The sequence below is a fragment of the Salmo salar genome, chromosome ssa10, assembly GCF_905237065.1.
Source record: "Salmo salar chromosome ssa10, Ssal_v3.1, whole genome shotgun sequence".
NCBI classification, from domain to species: Eukaryota; Metazoa; Chordata; class Actinopteri; order Salmoniformes; family Salmonidae; genus Salmo; species Salmo salar.
The window spans coordinates 101,845,243-101,872,281 of NC_059451.1; the positions used below are offsets into that span (position 1 = coordinate 101,845,243).

The following is a 27,039-nucleotide window of genomic DNA, read 5'->3' on the forward strand; positions in this document are numbered from 1 at the left end:
CTTAATTTGCACACACTGTATACAGATTTTTCTATTGTGTTATTGACTGTACGTTTGTTTATCTCATGTGTAGCTCTGTGTTGTTGTTTGTGTCGCACTGCTTTGCTTTATCTTGGCCAGGTTGCAGTTGTAAATGAGAACTTGTCCTCAACTAGCCTACCTGGTTAAATAAAGGTGAAATAGAAAAAACAACTGGAGCACTGGGCCAGCCACTCTTAAATAACACCTGGGCTAGCACAGGTGGAAACACCTAACCTCTAATGACATGACCAACCAGCACGGGCGTAACACAGACTGACTAACGAGGTGACACGAATCGGTGCACCCCATGTGCTAATGTCCAACCTCAAAATATAAAATGGAAAAACCAAAGCCTGTAACACCTTCCCCCTTAAGACAACAAATATATCCTACATTTTTGTTGGACAAGTTTGCTCACCACCAACACAAAACAACTTTCATTGCACAACATAATCAACATAAATGCATCACCTTCTCCAATGTAAACATGGTGTCTGCCTCCCAAGTGGCACGGTAGGCTAAGGCACTGCAGCGCAGTGCTACCTGTGCCGCTAGAAACCCTGGTTCGAGTCCAGGCTCTACCGTGACCTGGAGACTCATGGGGTGGTGCACAATTGGCCCGTCGTCCTGGTTAGGGGAGGGTTTGGCCGCAGGGATGTTCTTGTCCCATTGCGCACTAACGACTCCTGTGGCGGGGTGGGCAAAATGCACGCTGACACGGTGGTGCGGCTGGCTTCCGGGTTAAGCGTGCGTTGTGTCAAGAAGCAGTGCGGCTTGGCTGGGTTGTGTTTGGGAGGACGCACGGCTCTCGACCTTTGCCTCTCCCAAGTCCATTCGGGAGTTGCAGTGATGGGACAAGACTGTAACTACCAATTGGATACCATGAAATTGGAGAGAAAAAGGGGTAAAAACAATTGGTGTCTACAGGCTTTCAATTAAATATGTAAAAAAAAAAATGTAAATATATAGATTGAAACAATTTTTATATATCGTTTTAAAAATCGTTTTAAAAATCGTTTTGTTTTCTGTAGTTGCCTTAAACTCAAACATTTTTGAAAAACTCACGAACGCTTCTATAACTCTCGTCCCCTTGGCACGAGCCCAACCAAAACAATACTCATTCCAAAAACTGCAAAACGTGCAGTCAAAGTAAATTGTGTGCCAGGGCTTCGAAGTGGCTAAATGCAAAACACAGAACTTATTGATTACCCACCCCTGAGCGACAATCTTCCAGTTGTCCTTTTCAAGAGGAAACTTCTGCAATATCCGTAGTAACTTTTCCTCTCGTGATTTTCCTCAGTGAAATTTGTTTGATTGGGGCAACGTTAATGTCATGCTCTAGTGCATTTGTCTGAGTGCACATCTGAGAATAAACCCTGATATTCCAAATGCAGTGCAACAATGTAGCCTTTTTCCTCCGGAGACAAGTGTGCCAAAAAGATAAAGGTTTTCTAGAATCCCTGAGTTACTCAACCGTCTAACTGGCACAGGGTGTATTGGGCTTTCCTCATATGCTTGAGGAAGACTATAGTCAATGGTGACAGCAGTGGCCACAGGCAGAACATCACTACCGGTTTCCACCGACATCACCGCCTGATCGTAGCGGGTGAAGAGGGGTTTCAACATGTTGACATGACACAGCCACTGTTTTTTTCCTGCACCCTGGTGTGGTGAGGTAATCCAGATGACCAATTATTTTCATTATAGGGTAAGGGCCTGAAAAGCGAGCTTGCAACGGTGACCCAAGAATGGGTAACAAAACCAGGACTATGTCTCCCACATTCAAAGTGCATTTTCAGGCCTTTCGGTCGTACCAAACTTTCATTTTTTTTAACGTTTTTGTTTGCGCCTTCTCTAGATTCTCACTGGAAAACTGACAGGCGCAGTGCAATCTGTATCGAAAAGCTCTGAAGTGCTCCAATAGATCTGTTTTGGGGTTTAAGGTGTTGCCCTGTAACAACCTCTCTCTCAGCAAGCTCAAAGGACCTCTGGCATGATGTCCAAACATGAGCTCATTTGGACTAAAACCCAGAGATTCATGAACAACCTCCTGCACTGCAAACAGCACAAGAGGGACCCCTTCATCTCAGTCTTTCTCAAACTCAAGAGAAACTGGTTACCACTCCTGGCTTTGGGCAAAGGACCAACACAGTTCACCAAAACAGGTTGAAAGGTTTGTCAAAGGCTTGAATAGGCTGCAAAGGGGCAACCAGTACAGCTTGGTTCGGTTTAACCGTCGGCTGGCAAACGCGACAGGATTTACAGTATGCCACTACATCCAGATTCAGACCAGGCCAGAAGTTAAGCAAAATACAGTTATACGTCTTGTTGACCCCAAGATGGCTTGCCATACTACCATCGTGAGGCAACCTCAGTATCTCTTGTTGAAGTGGAACTGGAACGACAATTTGAGATACGCGTTGCCAATTGTCCTGCCCAGAAGTGGCGCGAAAAAGTGCCATTAGAAAGCACCTCATTAGAACACCATCTCTGTCAATGTCACCCACCAAACGTAATCAAACTCCTCTTCTGGATGTATCTCAGCAAAAGAGGGGAGAAAGGAACATTTTTACTCTGTTCAGCAATCAAATGCTTCCTAGACATCGAAGTATCAACTGTATGGACCCTCTCTTCCTTCAGTGGTCCAACAAACTCACTCACCTTTGGGGTTTCCAAAGGAGAAGTCAACTCAGGAGGTTTAGCGAAATAGGATCAACCATGAACATCTCGGACAGATCAGATATCCTCCTCAACACTAGACTTGCTCCCGGCGACTTTCTTATACAGTTGAAGTCGGAAGATGAGATACACATTAGCCAAATACATTTAAACTCAGTTTTTCACAATTCCTGACATTTAATCTTAGTAAAAATTCCCTGTCTTAGGTCAGTTAGGATCACCACTTTATTTAAGGATGTGAAATGTCAGAATAATAGTAGAGAGAATGATTTATTTCAGCTTTTATTTTTTCATCACATTCCCAGTGGGTCAGATGTTTACATACACTGAATTAGTATTTCGTAGCATTGCCTTTAAATTGCTTAACTTGGGTGGAACGTTTAGGGTAGCCTTCCACAAGCTTCCCACAATAAGTTGGGTGAATTTTGGCCCAGTCCTCATGACAGAGCTGGTGTAACTGAGTCAGGTTTGTAGGCCCCCTTGCTCGCACACGCTTTTTCAGTTCTGCCCACAAATTTTCTATAGATTGAGATCAGGGCTTTGTGATGGCCACTTCAATACCTTGACTTTGTTGTCCTTAAGCCATTTTGCCACAACTTTGGAAGTATGCTTGGGGTTAAGCTTTAACTTCCCGACTGATGTCTTGAGATGTTGCTTCAATATATCCACATCATTTTCCTCCCTCATGATGCCATCTATTTTGTGAAGTGCACCAGTCCCTCCTGCAGCAAAGCACCCCCACAACATGATGCTGCCACTCCCGTGCTTCACGGTTGGGATGGTGTTATTCGGCTTGCAAGCCTCCCCCTTTTTCCTCCAAACATAACGATGGTTATTATGGCCAAACAGTTCTATTTTTGTTTCATCAGACCAGAGGACATTTCTCCAAAAAGTATGATCTTTGTCCCCATGTGCAGTTGCAAACTGTAGTCTGGCTTTTTTATGGCGGTTTTGGAGCAGTGGCTTCTTCCTTGCTGAGCGGCCTTTCAGGTTGTCGATATAGGACTTGTTTTTCTGTGGATATAGATACTTTTGTACCCGTTTCCTCCAGCATCTTCACAAGGTCCTTTGCTGCTGTTCTGGGATTGATTTGCATCTAAGTACGTTCATCTCTAGGAGACAGAACAAGTCTCCTTCCTGAGCGGTATGACGGCTGCATGGTCCCATGGTGTTTATCCTTGCGTACTATTGTTTGTACAGATGAACGTGGTACCTTCAGGCGTTTGGAACTTGCTCCCAAGGATGAACCAAACTTGTGGAGGTCTACAATGTTTTTTCTGAGGTCTTGGCTGATTTCTTTTGATTTTCCCATGATGTCAAGCGAAGAGGCACTGAGTTTGAAGGTAGGCCTTGAAATACATCCACAGGTACACCTCCAATTGACTCAAATGATGTCAATTAGCCTATCAGAAGCTTCTAAAGCCATGACATAATTTTCTTGAATTTTCCAAGCTGTTTAAAGTCACAGTCAACTTAGTGTATACTGGAATGGTGATACAGTGAATTATAAGTTAAATCATCTTTCTGTAAACAATTGTTGGAAAAATTAGTTGTGTCATACACAAAGTAGATGTCCTAACCGACTTGCCAAAACTATAGTTTAACAAGAAATTTGTGGAGTGGTTGAAAAACGAGGTTTAAATGTCTCCTCCCTAAGTGTATGTAAACTTCTGACTTGAACTGTATATAGCACATAACGGCACACGCTGGGAACACTCTAGGGTACTTTTCTGATAACCTATCAGGTTCCTCTACTCTGGGTTCCTTACAAACGACAAGGTTTAGCATAACCTTCCCTCCAGCCAAATTGTTTACCAAAATGGAGACCCCGTTCACAGATAGGCTAGGCCTCACAACAACGGAAGCAGAAATAAGATCAGACTCGAGTTCCACATTATACAAAGGAACTTCCATGCAACCAATCTCCACGCCTTGTACAAACACTGTAACCAGTTGCTGAAGTGACAGACAAAGGCAAAACACCCTCCAAAATGAAAGACTGGGCTACCCCAGTGTCTCGCAGTATCTTCGCTGGTGCTTAACAGCACTGCCACTCTGCAGAGACACAAACCTGTCTGAAACAAAGGGTTCATACACCTGATCCAAATCTTGTTTGCCCAACCAGAAACTTAATGGGCTGTAGTGCTCTCACTAGAAGAAACAGCTTTTCTTGCTCTCATTTTTCTGTTTCAAGTTAGGACAATGAGAGACAATGTGTCCTTTCTCACGGCAGGAATGACAAAACAGTTGGATACGAAAATAGTTTTCTGCCAATCTTTATCTTTGGGCACAGTAGAAATGGACTGAAACCTTGCAGTAGGAGGAGCATTCTGGATTGCTTTTGCATAGGGATAACTACTGGGTGCTTTGAAGGTAGTTTTATGTGTCAACACAAACTCATCTGCCAGAACTGCAGCTTTCTCAAGAGTGAGACCCTTGTGCTCTTAAATGTATGTAGCAACCCTTTTGTGAAGGCAATTTTTAACTGCTCGAGAAGTATGAGTGTCTTTAAATCCTCAAGGTCCTTGACCTCTTGAGAACCACACCACTGAGCAAAAATACATGCTTGATCCCTTGCAAACTCAACATGGCTTTGTTATTCTGTCTTTTGCAATTTACCGAACTATTGTCTGTATGCCTCTGGGACCAACTCGTAAGTCCGAAAGGATAGCAGCTTTAATAGTGTCATAATCTTAACTCTGATCAAGAGAAAGCGGGGTACACTTTCTGAGCTTTTCCAACAAGAACACTTTGGAGGAGCAGTGACCAAATATCTTGTGGCATTTTAGGGATTTGGCAATCCGCTCAAACAGAGTAAAATATACATCCACCTCCTTTTTGTTGAATGGAGGTACAAGCCGACTGTTCCGATCAAGATCAAACTCTGTTGAGGGTGTAGGATGGCCTGACTTGATTCGGAGTACATCCAGATCTATCTCCCTTTGACGCGCTTCCAGCTCCATCTCTTATAATCGAATGGCATGCGCACATTCTTCTTGTTTTCGTCTGGCTGCACATTCTTGTTGTTTGGCTGCATGCTCATCTTGTCTTTCTCTGTGCTCCAACTAATTTCTGTTGTTCCAATCTCTCCTCACGTTCTTTCCTTTTCCTTGTGCTCGAGCTCTAATTTCTGTTAACATTTTTCCTTTAGTTCTACTGCTCACAGTTGCATGCCTTTGGGGTGTACTCTACCACCCGTAGGAACCTTTTCATCATCCTCCCTCTGGAAGGATTACCTCTTCCACCACCGAAGCAGTATAGACTAACTCTTTGACTACTGCTTTTGGATCGTCAGATGCCACCTTGACATCATAAGGCTTTGCAATGACGAGCAGATTCACTCTTGTACATTTATCTAGCATCTTCCATATGGTTTTCCACAAACGTTTCCAACTTAAATTCCATGGTTTTTATTTTATAAAGCTTTGTGTTTATGCAACTTTCAAAATTATTCCACCAATCTAGTCACTTTAAATAATGCCACTTTAATAATTTTTACATATCTTACATTACTCATCATATACTGTATTTTATACCATCTTTCGAGGCTTGCCCATGCCGCTCGGCCATTGCTCATCCATATATTTATATGTACATATTATCATTCACCTCTTTAGAATTGTGTGTATTAGGTAGTTGTTGAGGAATTGTTAGATATTACTGCACTGTCGGAACTAGAAGCACAAGCATTTCACTACACTCACATTAACATCTGCTAACCATGTGTATGTGACCAATAACATTTGATTTGAATCTTCTAACCCCTCATGTCAGTGACAGGAATTCTACCACAAAAGTGTCTTTCGAAACACTCAAATATCTGGGCAGAGCTTCAGAGTAGTTGATTAGAGCGACTACCATACTCATGGGAAACAAGATCCTGAACAAGCCCCCATTTTGTTACGTTCCAAAGCAAGAAAACCAAACATTGTCACTCAAACAGAAAGACAAACTAACAACAACCAAAACGAAACAGGTGGGATTTTAGGAAGGGACCTAAAAGACATCTACCATGAGCACCCACTAAATTTGCCCAAGAAGAAGCAAACAAAAGAAAAACCCACATCAAACTTAAAGACAGGAAGCAAAACAAAATGTGGAGCAAAACAGAGACAATCAGATAAAAGATTGTTTGTCTAGAACTCAAATGGGGAGCGCCAAACGAAAAGTGTTAACCCTACATCTCCCAAGACAACTGGAGCACTGGGCCAGCACAGGTGAAACACCTTCCCTCTAACAAGATGACCAACCAGCACAGGTATAATACAGACTAACAAGGTGACACCAATCGGTGCGCCCCACATGATAACATCCAACCTCGAAATACAACACAGAAAAACCAAAGCCTGTAACAATAGAGATTATCGGACTCATCTTTATCTGCCATTATAGCGTCTATGACAGCATGGGTAGCACCATTGAGGCTATCTCCATTTTAAAGTAGTCAATTTCTACTTGGCAGATTGCTCCCAACTCATAGGAATCCCCACCCAGTTGACTACTTTAAAATGGTGGAAACCCTCAATGGCAAGGTCTATGCTAAAAACCAGTTATTTCCATGATGAGTCCTATCTCTATAACCAGGTTTCTATCCAACCTTTTATGCAAGTAAAGTAGGCCTACAATGTCGACAAAACAAAATAGCTAGACAAAGTGGGATCTTTTTGTGTAGGTGCAATTATTTATGCGAGAAATGTTGGTGGAAATGCATTTATGTGCAAATATTGATATAATAACCATCCATATCAAATATGTACTTGGAGACACCCTATGACATGTGTGGTCCTCCCACTACGACTTCGGAAAGCGTGCAGTTTATTTGGCTACAGATTAAATAAATTATGATCACCTGCACAGGTTGGTGAAAGTGCAAGGTGATGAGCTTGATGCCCCTTTTCAATAAATATCTCGCTCTTTTGTCCATAATCTCATTTTGTAGGCAAAAGGCGTCTTTCTATGTGTGCTTTAGGCAACAGCTCGCAGAAACAGTAGACTACTGTATCTGTGCGCTGTTGGCTAGAGCGAACGTGCCAGTACCAGAGTGGGCACACTCGCTATATAACATTTTTTTTTTTAGATAAACCTATCATTAATAGTTGAAAATGCGATGTAAACCCATTTAAATTGTCATTTTTATGCAGCACATAGGAATTTAACTGTAAAAAGTATTATGTGCACTGTTATCACCACCAGCCTTTTATCTGCAACAAGTCTATAAAGCCCCAGGTGTCATAATACCCATAAAAACCTAGCAGTCACAGAGAAATGGTGCCAGGCAGAACGACGGACGACAGCAGGAAGTGAGCACCCGATGACGCACAAAAGATGGCGGAAGCAGATGATGAAGTGGATTCTGAATACAATACAGTAGAATCGGAGTATTGTCCAAAAGAATGGAACACGGAGCAAAGTAGTGTACAGGGATGAGAATGAGCCTTCACATCTAGTAGGAGTATGGTTTGTTTATAAGGAGCAACTGAGCAGAGTACCAATCTTGAAGAAACCATTTGAGTTATCCAAACTGGTGGAGAGAGTGCAGGGTAAAGTGAAGGCTGTGAGGATCAGGAGAGGCGGGCTTGTTTCAATTTTTTGTGGATCAGAAGGAACGTGCGTTGTGTCTTAACCGATTTGATACGTTTGATGTGTCGTGTGTGTCTCTTCAGAACAGGCGTCTCGTGGTTAGTTGATTTTTGAAGAGATTAAAAATATTCCTGGAGTGATTGAAGCACGTGAATCTTGTGGTGAATGATGAAAAAGTTTCTGTTCTTTTGTTTTTTGATATGGAGTCTCTCCCTACTCAAGTGCAGTTAGGATAAATGTTCTGACTCTGTAGGTAATATACCCTAAGACCAATGAAGTGTGATCATTGTAAAGCTTTTTGTCATGTAGCAAATGTTTGCAGAAGGGAGACGCTGAGATGTCAAAGTTGTAGAAAGGATCATACTATGTGTTATAAAAGTGATGAATGTATTGCAATTGCTGTGGGAACCATGAAGCCACGTCTTCCGAATGCCCCACAAGGGTGACAGAGAATGAGGTGGCCAAAGTCCGGGTTGTACAGAGCATTTCATATGCAGCAGCTGTGAAAATGGTTGAGGGTTTTAATGGTGCACCAGAATAGTCCATGTTAGTGGATAGCCCTACACTGCAGGATCCTGACATTTTAAAGGTTAAGAAGGTGGACTTTGTGGCATTTATAGCTATGGTAATTAATGGCACTGCCAAGGTGGAGAGAAGGTCCAGGAAGATAGAAATCAGTGATTGCGGGGGAGCGGTTCCTGGGGCTGAAAGATTTCTCAGAGAAGTAGTTACATGCAATATTGGCACAAGCCGTGCAACCCTCTCAAGTCCTAGAGCCTGTAAGGGAAGACCCCCATGAAATGGACAAAAATTAATGGGAACATATTGGCACTGTACGAAACATACCCACGATGTCCAATACCACTCATTTGGATGCCGTTTCATCCAAATCATATTGCAAATGCCATATGGCAAATGCCAAGTGTCACACCGCAAAAGTCCAATAGATGGCGAGCGCGCTCCACCGTAACTTTTTCATAATGCAAATGTAACACAAGTCAAGTCCCAAGAGCCAGATTTTAAAAAATGAATTTTTTTACGAAAACTTATCACCCCCTTAAAAAAGTGCTTTCTGGACCGTTTTTCGAAATTCTTTCAATTTGGTTGTCAATTACACATGTATAAGAACTGTATGAACATACTTTTGTCATATTTTATTGACATCATTTAATTAAATGTTTTGCTTGTACATAAGGCATATTTACATTTACATTTTAGTCATTTAGCAGACGCTCTTATCCAGAGTGACTTACAGTAGTGAATGACATACATTACATACATTTTTTTCTCCATACTGGTCCCCCGTGGGACTCGAACCCACAACCCTGGCGTTGCAAACACCATGCTCTACCAACTGAGCCACACGGGTACAGCTGCATATGTTTTGTCCATTTGCAATATGATTTCATAGGAAGTCGAAGTCAAAAGTCACTTTTTTTTTCTTTTTTTTTTGCCAAATGCCAAATGGAAATGTCCAAATGAAATGTCCAATTATTTTTTGGTCAATTATACATGTATGAAAGTATTGAATGTGTCAAATCACAGCAAATATCTAATAGATGGCGAGTGTGCTCCACCGTGAATTTTCTTATTGCAAATGTAACACAAGTCAAGACCCAAGAGTAAAATTTTGAAAAAATGAAAAACAAATTCTAAAACGTATCACCCCCTTAAAAAAGTGCTTTCTGGACCGCTTTCTGAACATACTTTTGTCATATTTTATTGACATAAAAAAAAAAATTGCTTGTACATTAGGCATATGTTTTGTCCATTTGCAATATGATTTCATAGGAAGTTAAAAGTTGAAGTCAAAAGTCACTTTTTTTTCTTTTTTTTCCAAATGCCATAATAAATGTCCAACTGCAACATGAAAGTATTGAATGTGCCAAATCAGGATGTTTGTCCATTTGCCATGTATGATCATAGGAAGTCGGTTTCCAAACCCAAAAGTCAGTGAACCATGTTGAAATGGCATTTGACATGCTCAAATGCCATGGCATTTGACACGAATTTGACATGCTCAAAAATACTGCAGAAATGCAAAATTGACTGGCCCGATGAACTCGGGATGGCCGGGCCGTGACTGTGGTTCCTCTCCATCGCTTGTTGTGGTGTTTTCATCATGTCCATTTGGTGATGTTTTTTTCACTATTGAATCATATTGCAAATGTACAGTACATTCGGTGGTAGTGGTTCCTCTCCATCGCTCGATGGTGACATGAGAGAAGTGGGACTCTGTCGTTTTTTAACGATTCTTTTGAAAAATGACTAGGGGCGCCCCTACTGATTTCAAAATGTCATTTTGGTGATGGTCTATCACTGTTTAAACATATTGCAAATGTACAAAAGTCACCCAGCAAGTCAGCGTCCATCAGTCAATTAGATATCATTCTGACACCAAACTGATACCATCTGACACCAAACCCACTTTTTCCAACTCGTTTAGAAGCCAACTATCACATATATCAGAGCAGGCCCATAATTCACAGCGCCTTCAGATTAAACCATAATAAAAATGTAAAACATGTAGTTACGTTCTAGCTGTGGGTCCAGCTCTGACTTTATGTGTAGGCCTAGCTGAGGCAACCCCGAATCCCAAGTTTCGGCTTGATAGGTAATTTGGAGCCTGAGCAGTGACTTTAATTGGTGCTGAAAATCCACTTTTTCAGGGCGTTGCTACGGTGTCCTTGAATGAGCTATCAGACAGAAATGTTGGGGTCCGTCTCTACGGGCCGAGGCGGTTTCAATGCACCTAGCCTTGCGACTCTGGGACATTTCTAAATGTCGTCTTGTTCGTGATGATCAAAATGAATTGAAGTTATTGCAAATGTACGAGGCTGTTTCTCGGTCTGAGAACCTACTAGAGCCACATAACTCACAGTGCACTATCGACTTGAGCTCTAGAACAGGTTTCTAAAGTTTCAGAGCTCTAGGTCTGACGGTTCTTTGATAGTTCGAACAAAGGTAACTATTGCGGGCTCTGTGTGTCTCTAAGCCCCACACTGTGTCACTCTGTGCTAGCTGTGTGTGTGTGTGTGTGAGTTTTTCTTGGAAATCTGATGGGATAAATGACTGATTTACAGTTCATGAGGTTTACCTAGTCACACGTATGAAGTTTTGGAAAGATATGACTTTTTTAACCCTTCGAAACAGCTACTGTGACCCCAATTTAAGGCACTTCCGGTTGGCACAGGAAGCTTAAAGTAAACACATATCCTCATTGGGGTAGGCTTTTACAGAATACTGAGTTTTAAGTCTTTACGTTACGAATTGACTGATTTACACAGGGTTGAATTGAGTGATTTTCACAATCTGCAGGTTGGCTATATCAAAACACCTTTAGGGTGTTTTTAACAACTTCCGGTTGCTCCAGGAAGCTTAGAATCGACACAGGTAGACCTCACAATAGCCTGATGGATTGTCATCGAAGACAGGTTCATAAGGCATTCATAACCCACATAGGCTTCAGGTTGAATTAAGGGGAATAGGCAATGTATTCCTATGGGGAGAGAGGTCATTGCAAACTGTTTGATGTAAACACCTTCTTTTCACTGTTAAGGGTTAATGCCACATGGTCAAGGTTAGGCTTGCATAGATCGGAAGGACCTCAGGAACGTTGCTGAGGTCGAATTGTGCTTCTAACCCTAACGGTTCTCTTGCTGTCACCCAAAAGCACTTGAAATTTAGGTCCAGACTTGATTTTGGGCCTACTTCTTTTCAAGGTCGCTGTGCTCAGACCGCGAGCTACGGTCAAGCGGGGCATCGCGTTGAACTCGGCACAGCCTACAGATAATGGTAATGCCATTGCAGGTTCTGTGTGTCTTTAAGCACCGCACTGTGTCACTCCATCCTTGCGTGTGGCTGTGTGGTGTGTGTGTGTGTGTGTGTGTGTGTGTGTGTGTGTGTGTGTGTGTGTGTGTGTGTGTGTGTGTGTGTGTGTGCTTTTCTTTGACATCTGTTGGGAGAAATGACTGATTTACAGTTCATGAGGGTTGCCTAATCACACATATGAAGTTGTGGAAAGATCTGACCTTTTTAACCCTTCGAAACAGCCCCTATGACACCATTTTAAGGCACTTCTGGTTGACACAGGAAGCATAAAGTGAACACATATCCTCCTTGGGTTAGGTTCTTATAGAATATTGAGTTTTAAGTCTTTACATTAAGAACTGACTTATTTACAGAGGATTGAATGAGTTTGTGTTATTTCAGAAAATCACAGAAATTTCGCAGAGCTCCAAAACCCACCTTAATGGATTCATCTGAACACGCTGCAACTGGATCTGTAACTTTTTGGGGGAAAAAACTCATTTTTTTGAACATCACCAATTGTACACTGTACGATTTCTCTTAAATGACGGTAGATAAATGTCTGGTTCTTTTTTTCCTGACACCGTAGGCTCATGTACTTTGGCGTGAAGTGGTCAAATTAGCGCTCTATTTTCATTTTTGACCTTTAATCCCAGAAAAATGGCCTTAACTGAAAAAGCGTTGAGGCCTCCACTCCATCTTGTTCGGGGCCAACTGCCCATTATGCCAAACCTATGCTCACCAAGTTTCATATTCAAAGTCTTTTCCGTTTAGGAGAAAAGGCCACGTCGTGATTGGTGATGTTTTGTACATTTGCAATATGATTCCATTCGCCCTCTGGTGGTATTTTCCCGGGACAGATGAAAAATGACAAAAATGTGAAAATTTTATAAAACGCAAACCGAATGTCCGAGAGACTTCGTTCGATGACTTCCCGGAAGATCCAGCCCCGGTGCACGACCCGCCGCCGTCCGTGAATTTTACAAACGTTCTCAGACGTCTAGTAAGGGACCGTACATTTGCAATATGGAGTTTCTCATCAATCATACAGCAAATGCTGAAATGTGCCCGTCTCTATGAAAAGGGAGCTATGGATAACTAAAAGAAGGAAGAAGTGGGAGTTTTGCTTGATTTGGAAATGGTGGCAATCGTTTTTCCACCATTCATTTTTCCCCATAGGGAATTTTACAAACACTTAAAATAAGCGTTGTGTTTTGTGTAGGCTTACCCTGGCGGGATGTTTTGATAACCATGTAAATCTCTCTCGGACAAGGTCTTTTATAAGGTTACACTCTCCTGGCAAATGTCTCGCAAAATCCTCCTGCTGTCCCGCATTTGGGTATTTTTTAAAAGTGGTCACCCTAGTACAGGGCTGTCAAACTCATTCCATGGAGGGCCTAGTGTCAGCTGTTTTTTGTTTTTTTCCCTCTCAATTAAGACCTAGACAACCAGGTGAGGGGAGTTCCTTACTAATTAGTGACCTTAATTCATGAATTAAGTACAAGGGAGGAGCGAAAACCTGCAGACAATCTGCCATCTGTGGAAAGGATTAGATTAACCTGCACGCTGTCAATCAGGGCTCTCCAACCCAGTTCCTGAAGAGCTAGGTTTTCGCTCCAACCCTAATTAGAATCAGGTGTGCTAGATAACTAGCTTGTTGATTATCTAAATCAGATTACTTACAACCAGCGGTGAGGTGAAAGTAAGGAAGTATGGTCCCTTACTGCATCCCTACAAAATAAATATTGTGGGTATGCTGTACTGGTAAAACATCAGCCTATCACAATAATGAAAACAAAATGTCAAGAAAACTGAAGGCTATTACATCATTATTTATCATTATCATGTGTCAGAGACATGAGAAATTAGCTAATACTTGAAAACGGGTGGTAAGCCTGTAGCCTACACTCCAAAATGCGATTGTGCTATGAGAACACTGACATTTTGCCAAGGCAGAGATGATTGTCTGAGGCGCGCAGACAGCAGTGGCGGCATTAATTCTGGCATAATGTCAATCGCCAAATACGTTTTGGTCTTTTCTGTAACAGATGTCTCTTTCCATTCACCACTGTTTGGAGGCTGGAAATATGTTGCGAGTGGATGAACTTGCACTGTAAAAAATTCCATGTAATTTTACAGTAAATATTATACAGTAGTCTTACTGTAATCATAATACAACAATTTACTGGATTTTTGTTCAATCATCCACACAATTTCTGTGAAATAACAGTATTTTGCTGTATTCTATTTACAGTAAAAATGTGTAATTTGATATTTACTATATTTTTACTGCAACTTAGTTAGCAGTAAGTTACTGTAGATTCACAGGATAAATAATACAGTAAACTCTTGTAATTTATTACATTTACTGTAATTTTAATGCTACTCAGTTGCCAGTGAATTACTATAATTTCACAGGATTAATACTACAGTAAAATCTTGTACATTTAAAAAAAAAAGACCATATTTTACCATAGTGCACAGTTTGACTAGGCTACTGATATTGCCAGGGGTTGTTCAGCATGCAAAATGACTGTCAACACAGTTCCATGCTTAGTTTGAAGAAGAGGGGAAAAAAAGTGAACCGGCGATTTGTAATGTTTGAATTGATTTTCTGACCGACGAATGCTACATTTGGACTGGTTTGGGGTCCTGCAGACCAATGAACTTGTATCTTAAACATTTGAACCGGGGTTACATCCCTAATAACCAGTGTAGAAACATACCAATAAAGTCATTCTTCAACAACACCGCCTAGCCAACCTATAAGGGGTGAGGTGAAATGTTACAACTCGGTCTATCATCAAATCGAGGAATAGGAACGGAAGTGGTAAAAAAAAATGAGTGCCGGAACTGTTCCTGACAGCTCCTTGAACTGTTCCATCGGTTCACAGTCTATCGTCTTTTTCAAAAGGGTTAACACGTAGATTAATAGTGCCACGTTTTTTCTCCACAACTTTTCCAGACTTTCTGCTCATCACCTTCCCAGAAGCCACCTTGGAGGCCATGTGTGGACTGATGCCCATGAAGCCTCTAAAACAATAAAACAGAGAAAAAGAGGGAGAACAATTGAATAGATGTAAGCAATAGGTGTGTGCATTCATCAGAGACCCCGTCAGAAACTGCCTCTAGGTAGAGGTCGAGTTGGTGTAAGAGGCCTGGGTAGGTGTAATTAATATATGGAATTAATGTCTGTCTGGCCTATCAGAGAGCAAGGTGGAGCTACAACCACAATTCCTAAAACCAATGAAATGCCTAAAACCATATATCAACACCATCCATGCAGGGTACACTGCTGCACAAATCCTGAACACTTCTGAATCACAGTACTAAACCCCACTATCTGCAAGTTAGTGAATAGGAGGCCCAGTATGCTGCCTACAGCTATATACAGTGCATTCAGAAAATATTCAGACCCTTCCCCTTTTCCACATTTTGTTACGTTACAGCCTTATTTTAAAATGGATTAAATAAAAATGTTCCTCATCAATCTACACACAATACCCTATATTGATGAAGTGAAAACAGGTTTTTAGATATTTTTGCACATTTATTACAAATAAAAAACAGATACCATATTTACATAAGTATTCAGACCCTTTGCTATGAGACTCGAAATTGAGCTCCGGTGCATCCTGTTTCCATTGATCATCCTTGAGAGGTTTCTACAACTTGATAGGTCCACTTGTAATAAATTCAATTGATTGGTCATGATTTGGAAAGGCACACACCTGTCTATATAAGGTCACAAAGTTGACAGTGCATGTCAGAGCAAAAACCAAGCCATGAAGTCAAAGAAATTGTCCGTAGAGCTCCGAGACAGGATTGTGTCGAGGAACAGATCTGGGGAAGGGTACAATAAACCTGTTTTTGCTTTGTCATTATGGGGTATTGTGTGTAGATTGATGAGGGGAAAAAACCATTTAATCCCTTTTAGAATAAGGCTGTAACTTAACAAAATGTAAGGCTGTAACTTAACAAAAAAGTCAAGGGGTCTGAATACTTTCAGAATACACTGTATAAGGCATTTACACAGGCAGTCCAATTCTGATCTTTTGCCCAATGATTGGCAGAAGTGCTGATCTGATTTGTCTGTGTAAACCAAACATAAATGAGTTAGCTTGAGTCTTAGATTACCTTTGAACAAACTCAAGTGTGCATGAGGCCTCCTCCAGCTAGTGTAGATTGAAGTTATAGTAGCTTGCGAAGAGCGTAGCCATCCCATTCACAAAGTTGGTATGTGACCCCATGACCACCTGTCCTTCAATGGACAGCATCCAGGCTGTGGGTTTCATCAACATCTCTCCTGAAATATATAATCTTTCCAATATATACATTTTTACACTAACCACCCCTCTCATATTTAGCTCGTCAATGGGTGCTGTTGGAGAGATGCAGCACTGTGGTGCTCCACCAACGTTCCATCAAATTCATTTAACATAAATTATGGAGCGTTATTTCTCAAAAATGTTGTCACAAATGTGTTTACATCTCTGTTAGTGAGCATTTCTCCTTTTCCAAGATAATCCATCCACCCAACAGGTGTGGTATATCAAGATGCTGATTAAACAGCATGATCATTACACAGGTGCACTTTTGTGCAGGGGACAATAAAGGCCACTTCAGAATGTGCAGTTTTGTTTCACAACACAATGCCACAGATGTCTCAAGTTTTGAGAGAGTGGGCAATTGGCATGCTGACTGCAGGAATTTTCACCCGAGCTGTTGCCAGAGAATTGAATGTTCATTTCTTTACCTCCAATGTCGTTTTAGAGAATTTGGCAGTACGTCCAACCAGCCTCACAACCGCAGACCACGTGTATGGCGTTGGTTGGGCGAGCGGTTTGCTGATGTAAACGTTGTGAACAGGGTGCCCCATGGTGGCGGTGGGGTTATGGTAGGGGCAGGCAGGCATAAGCTACGGACAATGAACACAATTGCTTTTTATCAATGGCATTTTTAATGCACAGAGATACCATGACGTGATCCTGAGGCCCATTGTCGTGCCATTCATCCGCCGCCATCACCTCATGTTTCAGCATGATAATGCACACCCCATGTCGCAAGGATCTGTACACAATTCCTGGAAGCTGAAAATGTCCCAGTTCTTCAATGGCCTGCATACTCACTAGACATGTCACCCATTGAACAGGTTTGGGATGCTCTGGATGGACATGTAAGACAGCGTTTTCCAGTTTCCGCCAATATCCAGAAACTTCACACAGCTATTGAAGAGGAGTGGGACAACATTCCACAGGCCACAATCAACAGCCTGATCAACTCTATGCGAAAGAGATGTGTTGCGCTGCATGAGACAAATGGTAGTCACATCAGATCCACGCCTCTACCTTTTTTATGGTATCTGTGACCAACAGATGCATATCTGTATTCCCAGTCATGTGAAATCCATAGATTAAGGCAATAATGAAGTTATTTCAATTCACTGATTTCCTTATATGAACTGTAACTCAGTAAATGCTTGGAAATTATGGGATGTTGCGTTTAGATTTTTGTTCAGTATAAAAAGGCAAGCGGGCAAACAATAGCTTTGGAGCGGCTGAGGCATAATCAAAGAGAGGTGGACAGCAAATGGTGCTGAATTTAATTGATTTAGACAATTGTCTTCATTTTTATTTGACTTCACTCACAACAAGAGGGCTATACTGGAGCCTATTTCTTCCTATTAAAGAAAATAAAAGAGGCCTACCTCTTGACAGACCCAATTATGCTATCCATAGATTTGTCGGTATAACCAAATCGACCAAAACTGTCTTTATGCACTCCTTAAATACCTTTATGCCTGGGAAGGGCTTGGTGTGTTTGGTTAAAACCAGGGCTCAAATTGAGTGAAGAAAATGGCAAAATTTATACACATTTTTAGCTTTACATTTTGAAATAAATAAAAATATCCAGATAAGCATTGTTATAACACTTAACTTCGTGATGCATTATTCTAGAAACCAGCTTTAAAATTCGCACAAAATACGTGACTCATGCATATGGGGATATATTGATTTCTCGCTATGACATTCTGAAGCTGAGCTGCAGCTTTCAATATTAGAGGAAAAATGTACTTTGCTATTGAGCTTTTTACTTTCTGAAAAGTGAAAATGTTTAATCCCAGGCAGTTTATAGGGAAACACTTTTGTTGTTAGGTTAAACAATGGACGAGTAGCCAGCAGTTGAAGCTTAAATTGTTCTGCCTTGGTGGAACCTCTGTCTGGGAGGAAAGATAACTTTTGAAACTGCCATGTTAAGATTTATAAGGATGTCTAATATTTAATTATTTGAAAACTGCAAACGTTTCGTTGCAAACAAGACACTGATTTGACATTGGAGAAATATGCATATTTCTCCGTCAATTCTTGCCTGAAACTTCTATTTTCATTATCCACCTTTCTTTTGAGACTTTTTCATAGTACATTTTCTCTTGATTGCAAATAATCAATGCACAAAGAAATGTAAAACTAATTTAAGAGACATTGGTGATTTTATCAAGTGTAATCAGTTCGAAAATATTAGGATGTGTTATTGACATGATTATATAGCCTACTAACCAGATGTGTAAAAAAAAAAAAAAAGTGTTTAATTTGCCAATGAATTGGGCCACTATTATATTCTGTTCTGTCGACTATTAGCTGACAAAAAAATTGACCCGAAGCCAAACCTATGACCGACTGCTGTTGTACACTAGCCTATTCTCGTTTAGCAGGGGTAGGAGGGGGTGGCCATTTTTTGTCTCGCTTAAAGCGGCAGAAAGTCCAGGGCACATATATTTTTTGGTGCAGGTGCGTGGGAGGTCACATACCGAGAAGAAATGAAATCTTCTTCACCCCTGTTTACAACTCTGGTTGAAGCCAACATTTACACGAGGGTAGCTCTCCAGGAACAGGGTCAGAGAGCCCTGGTACATGATGAGATTATTATGGATAAGAGCAGGAATGTTTTGTATTTGTCAAGCATCGATCATCATGTCACCAGAATAAGACCCTCGGCATTTATTGGAAAGGAGCATCAAGCTCATACCGTGCACTTTCACCACCCTGTGAAGTTCATCCAAATGTGCTTAATCTGTAGCCTAACAAACTGCATGGTCTCCCTTGTCGTAGTGGGAGGACCACACAATAAGTCATCGTGTAACTCCCAAATTTACATCGATATGATTGTTATTATAGGCTATCAATAATTGCGCATAAAGGCGTTTCTACCGCCATTTCTCGCATAATTAATTTGACAACGCAAAAATATCCCACCATGTCGAAACCACAAAATATCTGTTAGCATTTATACAATTGTACCAAACCGCCATACAAAAACTCCGCACTTGGTTTTATTTTCGTAGACAGATTTTGGGCGGAGTAAAATCTCTCGCTTCGCCTCTTCCTTCCTTTCTGGTTTGGATCAACACTTCCGGAACATTTTCATATCAGTGGAGGCGAACTGAACAGGGCTCTGGGAGGCATAGCTTGACATAACCTTTGCCAAATTGACATCTCGACCTTGTTTCTGGCGGAATTGTCACTACACAAACGGAAAATAAATGAGTAAATGCACCCAGGATCACATTGAAAGTAAGTTGATATTTTCACAAACCTCGCAAGCTAACATTGACTAATAGCTAAAGCTAGCCGCTGCTATTCTGAACGACGCCGGCTAGGCTAGGTTTAGCAGCTAGCTTGCTAACAACTTAATGGCCTGAACTAAAGACAGTGTCTGGACAATTAGCTACCTTTAGCCAGCTAGCTAACGAACTACCTAGACAACATTTTGACCACACAGGGAGTGCATCTTGGTTTCACTGTTTTGTTTATGTTTGGTGCCGACAGTGCATTGGGATTGGGAGTGGTTGGTGTTTGTTGCCAGTCAAGTGCGAGTTTCCGTCATTAGTTAATTAACTAACTAGTTATATAGTTTATGGGCTAATAGTTAACATTAAGGATTCGTTTTATGTTCTAATAAGTAAAACGGAGAGTCGCTAGTTTATCATAAGTAACGTTAGCTAATGTAAGCTAGCTACAGTAAGTTAGGTCCAGTATCTGTCTCGTTACTCAAAACCTTGTCAGAACCAAAGTAGCCAGGTGTCTGAGTTGAGCATTTCAGCTAAACAATATTCGTCTTTCCAGCTAACTAATCGAACCCTTCCTGAAGTAGTATGCAACCTACGTTCGCTAACTGGCTATGCTATCTATATCATATTAACGGTATGGTCCTTGATCCTGTCCAGAAGTTAGGGGTCCAAGTAGTTGAGGCTCGTCATAAAATGTACAATAACTTTTCAATGGCTTGTCCAGGTGGCCTAGCCACATCCTCCTTCAAGATGTGACGCTTATAATAGAGGCTATCTCGTGAAATAACTTTAAGTAAGAATTTGGTAAAAAATAATTCTAGTTTAATCTACTCTACAGGTTCGTTGAGGTGTTGGTCCTGTTTGGGTTGGAATTTAAGACAATGTTAACAGGGAAGTATCAGGCTATAACAAGTTGACGATCTACGGAACCCAGGACTCCTTGGAAAACAGTGGCTGAATTGTTACTGAGTGGGCTATCCTGGCTAAATAAATAAAATGAAATTATGAAATGAGTCGAAAAAAGTCAGTCCCATCGCCTGCAGTACCTGCGGTGTGTTACAGGGACCCCCTGCCAGCAGTCTTAACCAATTCAACATGTAGAATCGTGGACGGTTGTCGTCAATAGTTTCACACCCTTCACCATGCCAATCCAAAACTAAACTAAAGCTTGGGCAGTATGTTCCAATGAGTCTTAAATATGAAGACAACCTAGTCAGCCCTACCCGATCAGATCGAACCTCCAGCAGCATAGTTAGCTAGCTTGCACTGGAGATTGATCAAATGATCCATTCAAAGCATGAAACTTTTTATTTTTTAACAACCTTTACTTGCTGATTCTTGACTTGGAAGGCACAGGTGTGGATTAACATTTTTTTTGTGGAATATTCTCTGGGTATCAGAGTTCCACCAACAACTGGAAACAGACATTTTATAAGACACCAGTTGCCTTCCACATCGAGAATGTAGAAAGTATCGACAAGTAGGCCAAAGGTTGGTTGAAAATAAATGTACCATGCGTTGAATGTACCATCGGATCTACCTTAAGTACATTGTACGCTAGTTAACTATGCTGCTTGGAGGTTTGATTCTGATCGGCTAGTCAGAGACCATCGGTGGCAGTCCTGCATCTTTCTGTAGCTTTGAAGAGATGATTTAACATTGCCAATTTTTTCCCCTGTTAATCTAGGCCTGTGGCCAGGTTGTTATATCCAGACAAAATTACTCCTGCTTTAAGTTTACTCTTGCAGACTTCCCAACCTTTCTGCCTGTGTTTCCAGTGTGTTAAACTTGGCGAGCAGGTGTTAATTTTTGTTTTTCTTCACTGCATGTTCTTGACTCCATGGTAACACAGGACTGTCCATGTTACATCACTGTGTAGCAGGGGTTTATCATAGCTGAATTTTTTTTGAAACGCTCTTTGTAACCCATAATGCTCTTTAGGCCTAACCTATATTCCAGAGCATACAGTAAGGTTTAAAATGACACCAAAACTTGCACTCTACCATCAGATACTGTCTTAAAGGAGCCCTGTGAAGGCTCAAATTGAACAGGACATTTCCATCTGTTAGAAAGGTATGAACAACCTGTTTGTATTTTTTATTATTAATTTGTCATAGTTTGAGCTGTCCATTGTGTAACGTTTGGCAACATAAGAACTTCACTCCATGACGGTGTGACATTGTTTCATTTGATTAAACACCGTGAATGGAAAGAATACACAGGTCTCTATAAAAATGAAGTTGTTAGCTATTCAGGTAGAGTGAGAATGCATTTGAAACACACACACATCAAACAACAACAGCAGTGTAGTGGCTACTGTGTCATTCCACACATTATAGTGTACCACATTATGATTCATAATACCCATAAAACCTAGCGGTCAAACAGGGAAATGGTTCTAATCGTTTTTTCACAATTCATGTTTCCCATAGGGGATTTTGGAAACACTTAAAATAAGGGCTGTGTTTTGTGTAGGCTTACCCTGGCGTAACATTTTGATAACTGTGTAAATCTCTCTAGGACAAGGTGACTATTATCAATATATTTGCCTGTATTTACCTGCAATAAATGAAACGCTAATTAGCTGCTTATGTGGCTATCATAAAGAACTACAAATACCATGATGATCTGATCTAATGTTAGCTGAATGTAGTAATTAATAAATTGGTTAAGTCTCTTTAAATGGACAATTGACAATACCTGTTTGCAAAGGTGTCAGCTAGAGTTGATGTGCAGGACCTTGCAGGGATTTGTAGTCTTGCATCATGTCTACATTAATGCTAATTATCATTTTCGAATCAGAATAAAAAAGTTGAATATATTGATAAGTCACCATGTCCAAGAGGGATGAACATGGTTATCAAAATGTCATGCCAGGGTAAGCCTACATGAAACACCGCCCTTTAAGTTTTTGTAAAATCCCATATGGGAAAAATAAATGTTGGTTAAACGACTGGAACCATTTCCCTGTTTGACCTCTAGGTTTTATGCGTATTATGACACCTACACTGTGGGGCTCTATAGTAGGCTTAACCATGAAGTGGGCGAGGTGCACAGAGCTGGACTTCGCATAACAGCAGGAGCTATGCAGAACCGCTTCAAAAATGAGGAGAGATGGAGGGAGCGTTCCACTAGTTCTGAAGTGGGAATATGTGAGGGTGGTGTGACTGAGTCACTGCAGGCGTGAGACACACACAAACATTCTCTATTGAAACACCAGCCTTTGTCACAATGGCATGTAAAAGACCTGCCCCTGTACTTTTTTATTTGTCCTGCCTTAAGAAAAAACAGCCTATTTTCATTGGGCTGTAACTGGATTGAAGTGTAAAAACCCCTCTCCACAGCCTTGTCACTCCAAAGAACTAGTAAGGCATCAGTGAACCTGAAATTGAAATGAAATCCTAGAATGTCTTGAATTAGTGCACATGGAACATGACCACTCTGAAAACAATCCTTAAAGAAAAAGGCCTGTCAAACATACTGTAGGTCTAAATTCATTTTTTCCCATGATAATTTCCTCCAGTATTGGACTGTGTTCATGGCACTGCCTTTTTGCTAAAGTTCTCCTCCACATTACTGGCATTTCTTGTAGTGTAAATGGTCTGAAGTGTAGTAAACTGGAAGGAGAGGAGATATAATAGTGTCTTGTTCATCTCGTCTTTGTAACGGTTTATATCCGCCTCCCCTCACTTGACTGGTGAATCCCATCTCAAACTTTTACAGGTTTCAATTATTCATGAAGCCCCTCTATGCCGAGTGCCTTTGTCTGATATTACGTCCATTCTCTGTGACCCCAGGTCTGATTGGATGCTGCACGTCAAGGGTTATTTGCACTGATTTGATCGATGTGCCAGACTAACTCGTTTCCATCAATACTCTTCATGGACAATGGAGGGAAAATGCTTTGCTGGGCAGTCACTGTCAGATGCAGTCTGAGCACGCAGATAGGTTTAGCTTGAGAAAAGGGTCTCCTAACCAGCCTTGTAACAAACTATGGCCCTAGTGAAACAGTCAAATGTTTGAAGGTCTTGCATCTAGGGTGCAGGAAGCACAGAACTGTCTTTGTCTTTTGATAGCCATCTCACAGTGACTGCTCCCCCCCCCTTCTATCACTTCTCTGCAAATAGAAACGCTTTGATCCAAGCGCAGGACATCTCTCATAGGAAGCTGGCCTAATTTGTGAGATCCCATGTCACTCAGCTGAATAACAAAACCATATTGTGGTGTACATTGACATATCCCTAGCACCAAGGCCCTCTCCTGCCATTGTCAGAGGGAGATGGAGCAGACAATTGTAGGAAATGAAGGGGGATCTGAAGACATTGACTTTCTTCCATGACTTTCTTTAATTAATTATTAACCAAACGCTTAATGTTTTCTGCAGGTTAGTGAGACCTGTCCTGCTATGTTTCATTTCGGTCTAGTAGTGGCAAATATATCATATACCGTCATGATTACTGAGGCTAGGTCAATTCCCCAAAATGTGTGATGTAGTCTAATTTGTTAATGTATGGGAAATAATTGATTCACCTAGTATGTAGGCCTATCCACTATAATGGTTGTAGTTAATAGCCTAAACTCTCACTGTGTAGATAGTACAGTATATAGGTAGCCTACATATGCCTATTAGTTACAAATATGGTATATTTTCTAAAAGGTCACATTTTAATAATGTTTGTGACTATATTCATGGCAGTAATATCCCTCACATTAGTGCCAAGGTCCTGTAAGTTTGCCTCCACAGACCAAAAAAACACAGGGTCTGTGTCACTTTGACAAGGTCACTAGTGCATATATTTAGAACACAGTTCCTGGTTTGTAGCTTGTTGTCAAGGTGCACGATCTACAGTTGAATGCTAAGGCTAATGTTTACAGCATTAAAGAAATCCTATTCATTATGAGCCAAAGTGCAGTTTGAAACTGCACTTATCTCTGGAGAAGCAAGACTTAAATGGAAAATGAATAAGAACAGGAAACACAATGATTCGTAACAAATGTGAGATTTTCAGCTTAAACATTTTAAACTCTTCAAATCAAAATGTATTTGTCACATAAACATATTGAGCAGATGTTATTGCGGGTGTAGCGACACGCTTGTATTCCTAGCTCCAACAGTGCAGTAGTATCTAAAAACAATACACATGAATTAAGAAATATATAAATATTGGATTGAGCAAAGTCGGAGTGGCATTGACTAAAGTAGAATAGAATACAGTATATACATATGAGATGAGTAAAGCAGTATGTAAACATTATTGAAACATTAAAGTGACTAGTGTTCCCTTATTAAAGTGGCCAGTGATTCTAAGTCTGTATATAGGGCAGCAGCCTCTAAGGTGCAGGGTTGCGTAACCGGGTGGAAGCCGGCTAGTGATGGCTATTTAACAGTCTGATGGCCTTGAGATAGAAGCTGTTTTTCAGTCTCTCGGTCCCAACTTTGATGCACTTGTACTGACCTGTGATGTGTACGCCTAGGAACTTGAAGCTTTCCACCCTCTTCACTGCGTTCCCGTCAATGTGGATAGGGGCGTGCACCCTCTGCTCTTTCCTGAAGTCCACGATCAGCTCCTTTTGTTTTGAGTGAGAGGTTATTTTCCTGACACCACACTCTGAGAGCTCTCACCTCCTCCCGGTAGGCTGTCCTTGCCATTGTTAGTAATCAGGCCTACTACTGTTGCGTTGTCTGCAAACTTGATCAATGAGTTGAAGGCATGCGTGGCCACGCAGTCATGGGTGAATAGGGGGTACAGGAGGGGGCTGAGCACATACCCTTGTGGGGCCCCTGTGTTGAGGATCAGCGAAGTGGAGGTGTTGTTTCCTACCTTCACCACCTGGGGAAGGCCCATCAGGAAGTCCAGGACCCAGTTGCATACAGCGGGGTTCAGACCCGGGGCCTCAAGCTTAATGATGAGCTTTGGAGGGTACTATGGTTTTGAATGCTTAGCTCTATTCAATTAACAGCATTCTTACATAGGTATTCCTCTTGTCCAGATGAGATAGGGCAGTGTGATGGCAATTGCATCGTCTGTCGATCTATTGGGGCGGTAAGCAAATTGAAGTGGGTCTACGGTGTAAGGTAGAGCTGATATGATCCTTGACTAGCCTCTCAAAGCACTTCATGATGACAGAAGTGAGTGTTACGGGGCAATAGTCATTAGGTTCAGTTACCTTTCTTCCTGTACCCAAGAAAGCAATGGTGGACATCTTGAAGCAAGTGGGAACAGCAGACTGGGATAGGGAGTGATTGAATATGTCCGTAAACACTCCAGCCAGCTAGTCTGCGCATGCTCTGAGGACGCGGCTAGGGATGCCGTCTGGGCCGGCAGCCTTGCGAGGGTTAACACGCTTAAATGTCTTACTCACGTGGGCCACGGAGGAGAGCCCACAGCGGTGGCACTGTGTTATCCTCAATGCGGGCGAAATTGGTGTTTAGCTTGTCCGGAAGCAGACGTCGGTGTCCGACGTGGCTGGTTTCCCCTTTGTAGTCCGGGATTGTCTCTAGCCCCTGCCACATACGTCTCGTGTCTTAGCCGTTGAATTGCGACTCCACTTTGTCTCTATACTGACGTTTTGCCTGTTTGATTGCCTTACGGAGGGAATAACTACACTGTTTGTATTCGGCCATATTCCCAGTCACCTTTCCATGGTTAAATGCGGTGGTTCGCGCTTTCAGTTTTGTGCGAATGCTGCCGTCTATCTGCTGTTTCTGGTTTGGTTTGAGTAGGTTTTAAGTCACAGTGGGTACAACATCTCCTATATACTTCCTGATGAACTCCGTCACCATATCCGTGCATTCGTCAATGTTATTCTGAGGCTACCCGGAACATATCCCAGTCCGCGTGATCAAAACAGTCTTTACGCATGGATTCTGATTGGTCAGACCAGCGTTGAATAGACCTTAGCACAGGTACTTCCTGTTTGAATTTCTGCCGATAGGAAGGGAGTAGAAAAATAGAATCATGATGAGATTTGTAGAAGGGATGGCAGGGGAGGGCCTTGTAGGCATTTCGAAAAGTTGAGTAGCAGTGGTACAATATTTAACCAGCGTGAGTACAACAGTCAATGTGTTGGTTGAACTTCGGTAGCGTTTTCCTCAAAATTGCTTTGTTAAATCTGTTGTAATTGGCAACGACCACTGTTAATCGTGTTGCTGTTGCACAGTACCTCACCTCCCTGTCACTTCTGGCCAGTGTGTTACTGACATGCCAGTTTCACTGCTGCCAAATCAGTTAAGGTTTAATCATTTCAATTTTTAAGGGAGCTATTCATAAGGCCTGGTCTGCTGTGTTTGTGGTTCCCTGTGTTGTCATAAACCAACAGAGTCCCAAGCCACAGCCCTTGCATTGAATAGGGAGGTTAAGGGGACTGGCTACTAATGCTGC

The 27,039-nt window shown here is 41.5% G+C and overlaps 1 protein-coding gene across 7 annotated transcripts in view; it reads left to right on the forward strand.

The window, feature by feature from the left end:
* Positions 1 to 19,473: 19,473 nt before the first annotated feature.
* Positions 19,474 to 27,039, forward strand: part of LOC106561286 (casein kinase I) — a 62,745-nt gene continuing 55,179 nt past the window's right edge. For all 7 annotated transcript variants that reach the window (XR_006757057.1, XM_014125067.2, XM_014125068.2 and 4 more), the window contains exon 1: positions 19,474 to 19,661. The gene's annotated coding sequence lies outside the window, so the exon portion shown is untranslated. The remainder of the gene's footprint in view (positions 19,662 to 27,039) is intronic.